Genomic DNA, 13,754 nt, shown 5'->3' with positions numbered 1-13,754 from the left:
CCCCCAACACCAACAAAATCTTCTAAACTAAAAGGACAGAAATAAAAAGCCATATGAAAAGTTGGACAAGATCACATTAAAAAATTTCTTGTAAAAGACCGAGGATTGTGTGGCATTAATCTAAACAGACATTTCCTGTAACCACTTACACCCCCTAACAAACCAGCAACTTAATGTGGGTTCTGCATTCTCATCTATTGGTTCGGCTGCCCTATTGAGTATTTGTTTGCTTTGGCCAACTCTGCCTATCCTGTTTCCTTTTTATTTAATTTTTTTTTTCCAGATTTAATACTGTCCTGAGGTACACAGATGCTCTTTTTGGTTTGTGAAGCTCAAGGTCAATTTAAAGGCAGGTCCCTGGAGAAGTAAGCATTTGTGACTGGGTCATCTGTTTCCCTGAATCTGTTACAGCTTTTGAGATATATGTAAGGAGGAGCAAACAGATAAGCCAAATTGGTTTTTGAAACGAGGGACACCTACGAATGGAGCACTATTGACCATGAAAATGTAGCATAACAGTATTTATTTGGAGAAAAGATCCATTTCATCATTTTATCCTCTAACTTGAAAACAAAATGTGTATACCCTGCTCTTCTTTTAAAAAATTCATCAAAATGTAAGCCATTCATGCCCCCACCCACCAGCCTCAGTTCTGTCTTTTAAATAAATTCTGTTTTGAAGTCATTATTTTTTCCAAGTTTCCCAGCATTACCACTCCCCCCTCCCAAAACTGTTGTAATTTGTGTTACAACACTACTCCATAAGGGATATTTGCTAGCGAGAGTATTGATTCAGTAATGGAGTTGCAGTTCAATTGTGGTGACAAGGAGCCTGCTTTTTTTGTTCTTTAAGGATCATCAAGATATTTAGACTCCAGGGTATAAAATTTCTACATGAAATCACCTGATTTTACCTGCGCCATTTCTTTTTACGCTTAGGCAATACGCTTGCCTTAGCGGGTTGCTCAAAGTTCACACATTTGTACCTTTGAATAGCTTTCAAAAAGAAGGCTGTCATTCCCTCTTTGGAAAAGAAAAATTGCCTTCTAACAAGTGGGAAGTTTGATATTCCTCGGAGACCACCAGGCTTCTCATGCGTGACTTTATTCCCATTATCATACTGGGACTCTTACAGACTTTACCTAAAGCACAGCGTGGTGGAAGGAGACTAATCAGCAGCCAGGAGGACGGGCTTTGATATTCTCTTCTGCTCTTTGCCAGCTGCTGAAATTGGACTTGTGCTTAACCTTTTAGGCGTCCTCTTCCTCTGCCATTTAAGGCAAGAATGAAGAACTGTGTGATCTTACGGGTCTCTTTCAGTTCAAAAGGCAAACGCATAACAAGCTTGAAATATTTAGCTTTGGTATGAATTTAGAATGGACAGTGGCAATTGAAACACTTTAAATCTTTTTCGTTTTGATGTACTTTTTAATGTTGATTTAAATAATCAATTTCTCTCCTCTGAGATTTTTAACCTAAAGCTGGTCCTGTTCTCCTTATTTCTCCTGACAAGATACTCAGAGAAACTTGCATAGGGTGTGAAGATGGAAAATGTTGATCTGATTTCTGAGTTTCAGTCACCTTTGCACTCCAGGCTAGCACTTCCCAGAAAACAGATGTCCACAGTTCTATTTCTTGTAGCAAATGGCTTGGCCACAGGGTTTGTACAATTTCTCTCTCTCTCTCTCTCTCTCTCTCTTTTTCTCAGCGCAGCACCTTCTAAGTTCACATAAACTCTGTGTTAATTATTTTGGCTGTTAGCTGAGAAAGAAGAAAAGCTCACATTTGCTAAATCAAGAATGACGAAGTGGATTCAGAAATGCTCTCTCTACAAAATGCTTTACACTCTGCAGCTAATGCAGACTCTCTCTTTGTTTCAATGTGTTGCTCACAAATATCGATTAATCATTTTTCTTCATTAGCTTACGTCCTCTCAGTAGTATAATGCATTTGACTCTCTTTTTGCCTTCCAGGAGAGTGGGATGCTATAAACCCGAGCTGACACTATCAGCAAAAGGACTCCAGCAGTTTCTAAAGGTGGGGAAAGAGATAATTAATGTTGGTCTCCTCTACTGAAAGATATAAACGTTAGAGGGGAGAGTGTTTTTTTTTTTTCATATCCTATAAAAACTTTGTTGTATGTGGCTCATAGTGAGAGTGGTAGTGAAATCGTCCAGTTCAAGACTTGAATCTTTCTGTTGGTTCCACACTGTTCCCTAGACAAACTTTTCAGTGCTTTTTAAAGAAGGACCAGAGGCCAATTCTAAGACATGCACAGCTGGCAGAGAAAGTGTGGAGGCACAGGAGAGAGTCCACATGAGCTCCTTCCCTCTAACTACCTGAGAAATGTGTATTTTCAGGTGCAGAGGAAAGAATTAAGCTGCCTTTCCAGGTCTGAGTTGGTAAGCACTAGTTTTAATAGTCAGAACTCTCTGGCTCCAAGTATGAAAAGGAATTGAGTTAGTTTACATGTAGGAGTTGCTTCCAGGGGTGGGAACTGGGTTTTACAAGGACACGGGGCATTATCTCCCTGTACATCTGTTTCCTCCTCTCATGTTGCACACTGGCTTTTGCTTTTCAGTTAACATTAAGGGGAAGATAGACCCCTCATAGCTCCTAGGATCACACTGTCTTATTTCAAAACAATAACAACAACGAACAAACCGTACTGAGCTGAGGGCCTTTTAGCCTCCACTCTTACTGTCTCCGCTCATGTCAGATGAGTACTCTTCCTTGAATTAACTGCCACTAAGGGTTTGATAATGAAACACATCCCTGGCTGCCAGGATGGCCTGCTACCAATTCACCTACCCCACCACTCTGAGTCAGGGAAGCCAGGCAAGTATAATTAGCGGTTACATCTTTTACCATCATTAAAAACCTGAGCTTTTGTAGTCACTCCTATGAAAGTAAAACCCAATATCTGTTTTCACTTGATCAGCCTTTTATATGCTTGTCAAGAGGGGCTTTTCCAAATAGAAAGTACAGTTCAAAGCTGAGGCCAAGACGCATTTCCGTTACTATTTCTTTGAATTTTAGGTACTATTTATTGACTTCCACTGTGGAAGAAGAGAATTTTGTTCTCTTGGATACCCAGCATCTCCACCTCCCCAACATAGATGCCTAGCTCCCTCACCCCGCACAGCATTCTCACACACTACTTTTCCTATGCCTGCCATATAGTTATATCAGGACTCTGGATAAAACAATAATTACTGTTTTTATTACCGTGAACATGTAAATGTTATTTATGACAGAACTATGTAAAATACTGCGTTAGACAGAATGGGCTAATCTACATCACAATGATGAGCAATGCCAGAACCGCAGGGGCTTTTGCTCATACAAAGTCCAGCAAAGGACCAGTGGCTCCCCTGGGCAGTTTTCCCTTAATGCATTGACCTAACAGTCCAGAATGCTCTCATCTTGTGGCTGTGCCAGCTCAACAGCAACCTCTAATGCAAAAGAGGGAGAATGGAGTGGAAAATCCCCTGGATTTTACTGCTTCAGATCAGAAATGATTTATACTACTCCTACTCACGTTTCATTGGCCCAGATCAGTCATATGGCCTTGTCTAATTGCAAGAATATTGGGATATGGAATTCTCAAGAAAGAGAAGAGAATGGGATATTTGTGATGTCTAATGCATATGTGATTGCTTTTTAAAATTATTTTAAGCTTCCTGAAATTCCTATTATACTGGTTTTGTTATTCTGTATGCTTATATATAGGATGTGCCACTTCTGCCTTCTTGACAATATCTCTCTTCTAGCATTTTGACCAGCTCCAAATGGTACTGGTTTTCTGCATATCAGTTCTATAATTGTTTTCCTGGAGTTGTTTTCACCTATCACTTGAGTTGATCCCTAATATTCTTTTTTTTTTTTTTTTTTTTTGGTTTATGGCCTCATTCTAGTGGAACATGTCTTCCAGTGATTACTTGAGAAAGGGTAAATTAGAGATAAATTGTTAAATAACATGCGTGTCTAAAAATGACTTTATCTTGCTTCCTTTTATTGATAATTTGGCTAAATATGCAAACCTAGTTATGAATAACTTCTTACAATTTTAAAGGCATTGATCTTTTGTTTTCTTGTTTTACTATATCTAGTGCTTCTCTGGGGAAGGATATAAACCATTTTTATTCCAATTTTTTATGTCATCTTTCTTCCTTCTGGAATTCTTGTAGAATCGTGTCTTCTTTCCTAATATTCTGAAATTTCATGGTGATAGGTAATGTGTGCATCTATCATCCATTCTGTGGGTCACTCAGTGGATCCCTTTAAGTGGAATCTTAGATCTTTCAATTCAGAACATTTTACCTACAACATTTTTAAAAATTTAGTTCTTTTCTTTTTCTCTATTAGGATTTTGGTTTCTCTTTGGTGGATATTGTACATCCTATTCTGATCCTATAATTTTCTTTTTTTTTTAATTTTATATTTAGTTTTAAAAATATTTTCCTTTAACATTTTTATTAATTTTTAATTTCTATGGCAATATTTAACATTTTTAAGGTTTTTTTCTTGTTCTTTGATTATCTCCTTTGTAGAATTGATGCTTATTTCATGAATGAAATAGTTCCTCTTTCTTCTCTGAAACTATTAACAATATTTTTTCCTCTCTCCCGGCATAAATTGTTTCCTATAAGTTACTTTCCAATGTTGGCTTGTTTGCACTTGTCTTTCATATTAGAGACTTTTTTCAGATGTCTGGTGATTTTTGGATGTATGCTTATATATACAGGTTGGACACTAAAAAATTTACTGGAGTGTTTGTAAATGTATATGTGTGTGTATGTGTGTTTGTGACTTGATGGTAGGCTTTATTTTAAAGCATTCTTATTGGGCTTATTCTCATTGGAGATCTTAAGTCAAAATGTTTGGATCTTTTTTCTTGTGACTGGCTCAGATTCTCCAGATAAAACCTTTTCTTGTACAGATGGAGAAAGCCTGCTGCCAGCATCCTCAGAGTTAGGAGGGATAAAGAACTGGGGATTTCAGTATGAAGGTATAAACCTTTACTTCGATTCTTTGTTTTTAGTATGGATTACCTTATTTCAGATGCTTTATTTCAGATGCCAGGTGCCAGGCAACTAGAACTCCTTTACCAAATGGTAGGAATAAACAATGGTAAAACTGTGGGGCAATCTGACATTATCTACTAAAACTTGTAATTTAGAAAATTCACTTTTTGAAATATCCAATAGAAATACATATACAGGCATAGCAAAAGGCATTGAAAAGAATGTTCATATCTATATTATTTTCAGTCATCTCAAACTGAAACAACCTAAGGTCCATAATCAGAAAAAATTGTATAAATATATTGTAAATACTCATTTATTAGTATATACAGCATGTAACTACTATACAGCAATGAAAGTTACAAATGGTTGCTACATACAACAGAGATCAACCTCACAAAAGTTACAGTGAACAAAGAAAGTCCAATAGAAAATAATATAGATTGTATGATTCCATTTAGAGAAAGTTTACAAGGAGACAAAATTAATCTATGGTATTAGACATCAGGACAGTGATTGCCTTGGGGGAGGAGAAGAGGAGTGGATGATTGGATTGAGTACAAAGTGAGACTTCAGGTGGTGTCAGTGTTCTATGTCTTGACTTGAGTGGGTATTTCATGGGTGTGTTCACTTTTTGCTTATTCATCAAGTTGTACATGAACCTGTACACTTTTCTGAATATACACAATACATCAATTAAAAAGTTTCAAAAGAAACTGACCTGCTTAAAATAAATCCCATTCTGTCCAATATACATGAACCAACCCAATCTCTAAATTTTTTATTTCTGTAAGAACAGTATTGATGCTCTTTATTTGTATGGTATCCAGCAATTTTCAGAGAACTATAAAGTAAATTATCTCATTTACCTTCAGGGCATCATAATGAAGTATTTAACAGGTAATTTTAGATTTGTTGAAAAAAATAGAATAACTCAGAGAGCCATCCTTTGTTTGTGGTAAGCAAAGTTCCTTGTTTCCTTCCTTGTGGCAGAGTTGGGACTGGAACCCCAGGCGAGTGACCCTTCACACAGCTTTCTTTCACTATACTTACTTGGATCCACAGCCTGTAACCTTGAGACTTTGGACAGATTTTATTCTTATGTTTCATTCCCTAATGAGTCTTCTTGGGTCATAGCTATCCTAAAGAACCAGTGTAGGCAACTTACTAGTGAATTATGAGCTAACTATGTTTCATTTTTTTAAGTTTATTTATTTATTTTGAGAGAGAAAGAGACAGCTAGCAGAGGAGGGGCAGAGAGAGGGAGAGAGAGAATACTAAGCAAGGTCCACACTGTCAGTGCAGAACCCAATACTGGGCTTGATTGGATGCTTAACCAGCTGAGCCACTCAGGCACCCCTGAGTCATCTATGTTTTAAAAGGAGCCTTCTTAGGAAATTTTCTCACCCACAGGTGAGATGAGACACCATACCATGGCAGTTTGATTACTGGGGTGTGGAGGCTAGGGCAGAAGACAGGGAAATACTTTGCTTTTTGCTATGTTACCATTAGATACAGGGCCTTAGTATCACATTATATAATACCTAATAAATATGCTTATGTGTAGACCCAGGTTTGTTTGAAGGGAACCAATCCTCTACAAATGAGTACACTTATTACTTAGAATTCTAGAAGTTCCCGGACCTCTCTTGTGCTAAAAGCACAAAGTACACATAGTGGGGGAGATATGGAAAGAGGTCAAATATAGAGGTCTGTTGCTCTAGTCATCCTGCTTCAGGTATCCTTGGGTTTTAAAACATCATCCTCCAATTTACATTTAAGTTCAAGTACCTGATAGGAGGTGGTAGTAGGGAGAGCATAGAGAATACCTGTCCTAATTTGGGATGAGGTTGGGAATGCTTAGGAGGTGGGATGAGAGAGTGCAGGTAGGAATGAGAAGGGAGGGAGACCACATAATACTTTAAAAGACCTGAGGTTTATACTCCTGTAAATAACTAGGTTTATATTCACGCAAATAAACTAGAGTCTATATTCATAGGAAAAACTCATATAAATATCAGAAGGCAAGGCCCATTGCCTTTTTCTTTCTGTTCCAAGTTCTTTTTTGCTCAAGCTCCAGATTGTTCTTTTGTGTTTTATTTTCCCCTTTAAGATTTTCCTTGATTCCCACAATCTCTCTTCTTCATGTAGGTAATATATCTCTGCTCTGTCTGGATTTGCTCCATAATCTTGAGAGAAACCTGAATTTAACCATATTTCTTAACTAGGGATTCTTAAGAGAGGGGTTTAAAGACAACTAGGCAATGACTTAAGATGATTAAAACAAAGAGATGTGTAGTTAGGCACTCATTTGCCTTGTTTATGTTGTTCTGTCCCTCATCAAAAACTGTTTGGGAATCATGGTTTTATAAAAGAAAAGTGAACTAACAGTTTTATAATGCCTTCTAAATTTTTTAAACATGAAAGAGTTTTCAATGGAAATTCAACATAGTTTATAACATTCAGACCAAATGCCCAAGTGATTCAGTCAGATTAATAACAGAATCAGGAAAATAGTCTACAAACTAAGAATGCATCCCACTTTAAAACAGAATCTGAACCAGGGTGTCTGGGTGGCTCAGTTGATTAGGCATCTGACTTCAGCTCAGGTCATGATCTCACAGTTTGTGAGTTCAAGCCCTGCATTGGGCTCTGTGCTGACAGCTCAGAGCCTGGAATGTGCTTTAGATTCTGTGTCTCCCTCTCTCTCTGCCCCTCTGCTGCTCTTGCTCTATCTTTCTCTTTCTCTCTCTCTCAAAAATAAATAAACATTATTTTTTTAATAGAATATGAAGCTTATGCTATTTACAGCATGATTTTAACTGCTTTAATGCGGGACATTTTTCCCAATGGAAACACTTTTACCAATCAGTCTTTGCTGCTCTGAAAGAAGCCATTGTAAATTTTTGGATAAACAGTATTTCAACAGAGTGCAATGTTTAATCTCAGATATGCATTCGACTCTTAACATTGTCTTTTTAGTCTGATTAAATGTGAATTTTTCATATTTAGTCCTAGGTTATGACATAAAGATGTAACTTCACCTTTTCTTCCCTCCCCCACTTTCAACTCTTCTCCCTTAGTAAGTTACAAGAAAGCAGTTAATTACAATTTGTGAATGGTGATCATAGTGATTCAAAACATGAGACATTCAAAGTACTCACTGAACTCATTTTTGATTCCATCACAAATCAATTTTATTTTCACATCATCTTTAGAAACTACAACGTGAAGAGGGGGAAAAAGATGGAACCCGTGAGCCATACCTACCTCTACAACCTCTGCCAATGCCTGCAGCTCCAGAATCTTCATTTCCCTGGCTGGGCCCAGGGAAGTCTTGTGCTTAATTTGGGACAACAGAACGGAGGAAAAAAGGTAGGAGAATGAATTTTGTTCTGTTTGGCTTATAAACTGTGTTAGATAGAATCAGTGGGAAAAAATAGACAAGTTATCTTTTAGAAAGTATTTTTATTTCAAAAATAATACCTGTTCCCACAGAAAATACTGAAAAAAATTTTAAAGAATTTAAGTATCTCTAAGAATCTCTAAAGGATAAAATATCCAATCCCCATGACCTGGAGAACTCCTATTAATGTTTTTTCAACTTTTGTGTAGGTTTTTCTTATATGTACATACATACAGTGTATAATATGTATAGAAGCCGCTTTTAGGCAACAGGCTTGAGCAATAGAAACTTAATCAGCACAAAAGGGCCCAGAGTGACCCCAACCTCATGACTGAATACAAACAGGCCCATTAAGCGGCCCACCTCAAAATATCCATAAACCCTAGCTGACCAATGGACTATTACAACCAGGCAGGAAAAATTCCGTATGTCCCCATAGCTTCTCACCCCCCCTTTAAATACAGCCCTCACCCACTGCCTCTTTGCAGACTTCTCCTTTGCTGTCTTGCCTGCTGCTCCCTTGCAGTATATTCAGTGTATTTAATATACTTACATCTCCTTTGTCCTGCCTATGTCGCTGGCTTCCAGCTGATGGGGTTGCCCTACATTTAGGGGCCCCCATCCAGTCAGGAGAAACACCACAATATATATGTGTGTGTTTCATATATATATGCCCATATGCACACATATATACATTTATATAGCTGTGCATTTTATTTTATAATTTTAATAAGCTAGTAATAAATGATACATCCCAATGCTATTATATATAATCCTTTGTCCCCAAAAGCAAACAAATAAGCTAACCATTTCTCCATTGCATATTTTAGGTTTTACCCATTCACTATATGCTGAGTCTCTACTCAGTGTTAAGGATACAATTTTTGCTCTGGAGAGCAATCAAATTAACAGAGAGTGTAAACACACAATTTCCTGAGAGTGATAAATGCTGTAGTAGAAGAATGCCCAGAATTATATGGGAGCACACACATCAGGCTATTGAATCATAGTGAGGATATCTGGGACATTCTTTCAGAAAATGTTAGTATCTGAGCTAAGTCTTGAAGGCTGATGAAGAATTTCAGTAAAAGGAGCAGTCCTAGATATGGGGAGCAAGGGAGTGTGAACCAGTTTGAAAGGTTTGAGAGCAAAGCACATTGAAAAATTAAAAGCAATCTCCTATCACAAGAGGATAGGGTAATGAGGTAGGAGTGGTGGAGTGATGAATGATGAAGCTGGAGAATTAGGTAGAAGCAGATAATTAAAAATCAGTGTAAATGTTTGAATTTCTTTTAGATAAAGTACTTGAGAGCCAGGGAAGGATTTTCAGTTGGGGAATGATGTAATCAGATTTACATTATAGGATACAGTCTGGGGAATGGATTGGAGACGATCAAGTATGGAGTTACTGAGATTAGTTGGAATTTTGATGGTATAATTTTGAAAAAGGAGATAATTACATGTCTTGAGGCTGAGGCAGTGGGCAGGAAGGGGAAGGAATAAGTTTGGAGTATAATGTTTTGGCATTGATGGGAGAGGAAAGAATCAATGGTCATTTGGATTTCTTTCTTTTTTTTTTCTTTTCATTTTTATATTTCTAATTGGAATCTGGGTGGATGATGGAGCACTGGTAGAGAGTAAAGTTTTGGAAAGAAGGTAGTGAATTTAATTTTGAATAGGCTAGGTTGGAAATTCATGTGAGACATTGAAAGTAAATCATTGAATTGAAGGGCTGGGCTGAAAATCTAGAATGGTTAGAATCACTGAGGTAAGTGAAAATACTGTTTTAGTTATTTTGGATACAGATCTGGGAGTGGAATTGCTGAGTCATATTGTAAGTCTACATTTAACTCCATGGGACCTCTATTTGAAGAACTGCCGAAATGTTTTCCGAAGGGGTTGTGCCATTTCCCATTCTTACCGCAATGCCTGAGGGTTCCAATTTCTCCACACTCTTAACATTCGTTATCATCTGTCCTTTTGATTCTAACCATCCCAGTCAGTGTGAAGTAATATCTCAGTGTGGTTTTGATTTTCATTTCCCTCATCACTAATGATATTGAGCGTGTTCTCATGTGCTTTGGGGCCATGCATATATCTCCTTTGGAGAAATGTTTGTTCAAATCCTTTACTCATTTTTTAATTGGGTTATTTAGTTTTCTATTATTGTGTTGTAAGGATTCTTCATACTTTATGGATACAAATCTATTATCGGATATATGATTTGTAAATATTCCCCCCAATCTGTGGATTGTCTTTATATTTTTTTGGTAGTATTTTTAAAAAAGTATCCTAAAAAATGATTTTTAATTTTGATGAGTCCAGTATATCTATTTTTCATTTCTTACTTGTGCTTTTTGTATCATCTAAAAAATATTGCCTAATACAAGGTCAGGAAAAGTTTAACCTTATGTTTTCTTCTAAGAGTTTTATAGATTTAGCTTTTGCATTTTAATCTATGATTTACTTTGAATTAATTTTTCTTTTTTTTAATTTTTTTTTAACGTTTATTTATTTTTGAGACAGAGAGAGACAGAGCATGAACGGGGGAGGGTCAGAGAGAGAGGGAGACACAGAATCTGAAACAGGCTCCAGGCTCTGAGCAGTCAGCACAGAGCCCGACGTGGGGCTCGAACTCACAGACTGCAAGATAGTGACCTGAGCCGAAGTCGGTCGCTTAACCGACTGAGCCACCCAGGCGCCCCTGAATTAATTTTTCTATACTGTTTAAGTTTATTTTTTTGCATGAAGATATCTAGTTGTCCCAGTAGCATTTGCTAAAAATATTATTTTTTCCTCACTGTAATATCTTGGCATGCTTGTTGAAAATCAAGTGGCCGTAAATGTCAAGGTTAATTTTTGGATTCTCAATACTATTCTAGTGATCCATATGTATAACCTTATGCGAGTATTTGGAATCAAGAAGTGTGAATACTTCAGATTTGTTCTTTTTCAGGATTGTTTTGACTATTCGGTGTCCTTTGCCTTTCCATAGGACTTTTAGGATCAGTGGGTCCATTTCTGCAAAATGGCAGAGGAACTATTGATACAGTTGCATTGGATATGGAAATCATTGGGGTGAGTTTTGCCATCTCAGCCATGTTGTCTTCTAATCCATGAACACTGGTATCTTTCCACTTATTTAGGTCTCCAGTTTATTTCAGTTATGTTTTGTTTTCAGTGTACATATCTTATACTTTTTAAAGATTAATTCTTAAGCGTTGTATTATTTTCCATACATTTTTCCAATTGAATAGTTTTCTTGATTTCCTTTTGGGATTATTCACTACAATTGTAAAGGAATGCAGTTGCTTTTTTAATATTGATCTTATATCCTCCTTCATTACCAAACTCATTTATTCTATTTTTTAAATGTGGAGAGGGAGAAAGCATTCATTCTTTTACCATTAACTAGGATGTTTTATATATATATATACTAATAAGTGTTTTTATCACGAAAGAGTGTTGGGTTTTGTAAAATACTTTTTCTGCATCTGTTGAGATTATAGAGATGATAAATTTTTCTTCATTCTATTAATGTGATGTATTACATAAATGGCTTTTTTTTTTTTATGTCAAAACACCCTTGCATCCTTGTGATAAATCCCACCTGGTCATGATTTATAATCCTTTTTATATGTTGTTGTATCTGTCTTGCTAGTATTCTGTTGAGGGTTACTGCCTCTATATTCATAAAGAATATTTATTTGTAGTTTTCTTTCCCTTGTAGTATGTTTTAAGCTTTTGTATCAGAATAATACCAGCTTTATAGAATAATTTGGGAAGTTTTCCATTCTTTTATTTTGGGGGAGATTTTCAAAACATTGATGTTAAACATTCTTTAAATGTTTGATAGAACTCACTGGTAAAGCTATTTGGTTGTGGGCTTTTTTTTGTGGGAAGGTTTTGAATATTAATTCAATTTCTTATCATGCTATAGTTCTAGTTGAATTTTGTTTCCTCTTGAGTCAGTTTCAATAATTTGTTTCTTTGTAGGAATTTTTCTATTTCATCTAAGTTATCTAGTTTGTTGGCATGCAATTTTTCATAATATTTTTTATAATTCCTTTTGTTTCTGCGTAGGCAGTAATCACATCCTCTTATTCTTGATTTTACTAAATTGATTCTTTCTATTTAACTTCGTTTAGTTTAACAAAATTAGATTTATTAATTTTGTTGTTTATGTTAGTTGTTGATTTTTTTCAAAGAACCAGCTTTAAATTTGTTGATTTGGGGGCACATGGGTGGCTTGGTTCGTTAATTGTCCAACTTCAGTGCAGGTCATGATGTCACAGTTCAGGGATTCGAGCCCCGTGTCAGGCTTTGTGCTGACAACTAGGAGCCTGGAGCCTACTTTGAATTCTGTCTCCCTCTCTCTCTGCCCCTCCCCTCCTTGCACTCTGTCTCTCAAAAATAAATAAATAAGAAACTTAAAAAATTTAAGTTTGTTGTGTTTTTTTGTTACTTTCTATTCTTTATTTTATTTATTTCTCCTCTAATCTTTATTATTTTCTTCCATCAGTCTGCTTTGGGTTTAGTCTACTCTTCTTAGTTCCTTAAAATAGAAGGCTAAATTATTAATTTGAGATAATTCTTCTTTTTCAGTATAGACATTTACCCTATCAGTTTCACTCTAAACATGGTTTTTGCTGCATACACTAAAACTTGTCATGTTGTATTTTCATTTTCATTTATCTCAAAGTATTTACTAATTTCCCTGGTGATCTTTCACCCATTGATTATGTAGAAGTATGTTGTTTAGTTTCCACGTATTTTTGAATTCCCCAAATATCTATTGGTTCCTAATTCATTCCACTATGATCAGAGAGCACACTTCGTACTATTGCAAATTTCCAATTTAAAAAGAATTATCACGTAACTGTATACTCAAGAATGTTCCATCTGCCCTTGAGAAAAATGTGTATTCTTCTGTTTAGATGGAGTGTTGTATAGATTTCTGTTAAGCCTACTTGGCCTATTATGTTATTGAAATCTTCTATTTAGTGAATGACCTTTTGCCTAGTTGTTTAAATGTCACTGTTTTTATCTTTTTAATTATAAAATTTAACATAAAATCTATTTGGTCTGAAATTTAAAAAGCCAGTTTAGTTCTCTTTTGCTTAACTCTGCATATCTTTTCCTGTCCTTTTGCTTTCATCCTATTTGTGTCTTTGAACTGGAAGTGTGTCTCATGTCAACAGTATACAGTTGAATCATGTTTTCTAAAAATCCATTCTGCCAAAAGGTCTTTTTATTTTTTATTATTTTTATTTTTTTAACTAAGTTTCTTATTTTAATTCCAGTATAGTTAACATACAACGT

At 36.0% G+C, this 13,754-nt stretch overlaps 1 long non-coding RNA gene across 2 annotated transcripts in view; it reads left to right on the top strand.

The window, feature by feature from the left end:
• LOC125920815 (uncharacterized) overlaps positions 1-13,754 on the top strand; it is a 101,290-nt gene that overhangs the window by 56,036 nt on the left and 31,500 nt on the right. Inside the window, exons 4-7 of one of the 2 annotated variants that reach the window (XR_007457212.1) lie at positions 1,973-2,036; positions 4,942-5,010; positions 8,245-8,401; positions 11,428-11,510. This is a non-coding gene — a long non-coding RNA (uncharacterized LOC125920815). The remainder of the gene's footprint in view (positions 1-1,972; positions 2,037-4,941; positions 5,011-8,244; positions 8,402-11,427; positions 11,511-13,754) is intronic. The other variant, XR_007457213.1, reaches the window with a different exon arrangement.

The sequence above is a fragment of the Panthera uncia genome, chromosome C2, assembly GCF_023721935.1.
Source record: "Panthera uncia isolate 11264 chromosome C2, Puncia_PCG_1.0, whole genome shotgun sequence".
Taxonomy (NCBI): domain Eukaryota; kingdom Metazoa; phylum Chordata; class Mammalia; order Carnivora; family Felidae; genus Panthera; species Panthera uncia.
Note: the sequence above shows the minus strand (reverse complement) of the source record. Positions and strands in the feature narration are given on the sequence as shown.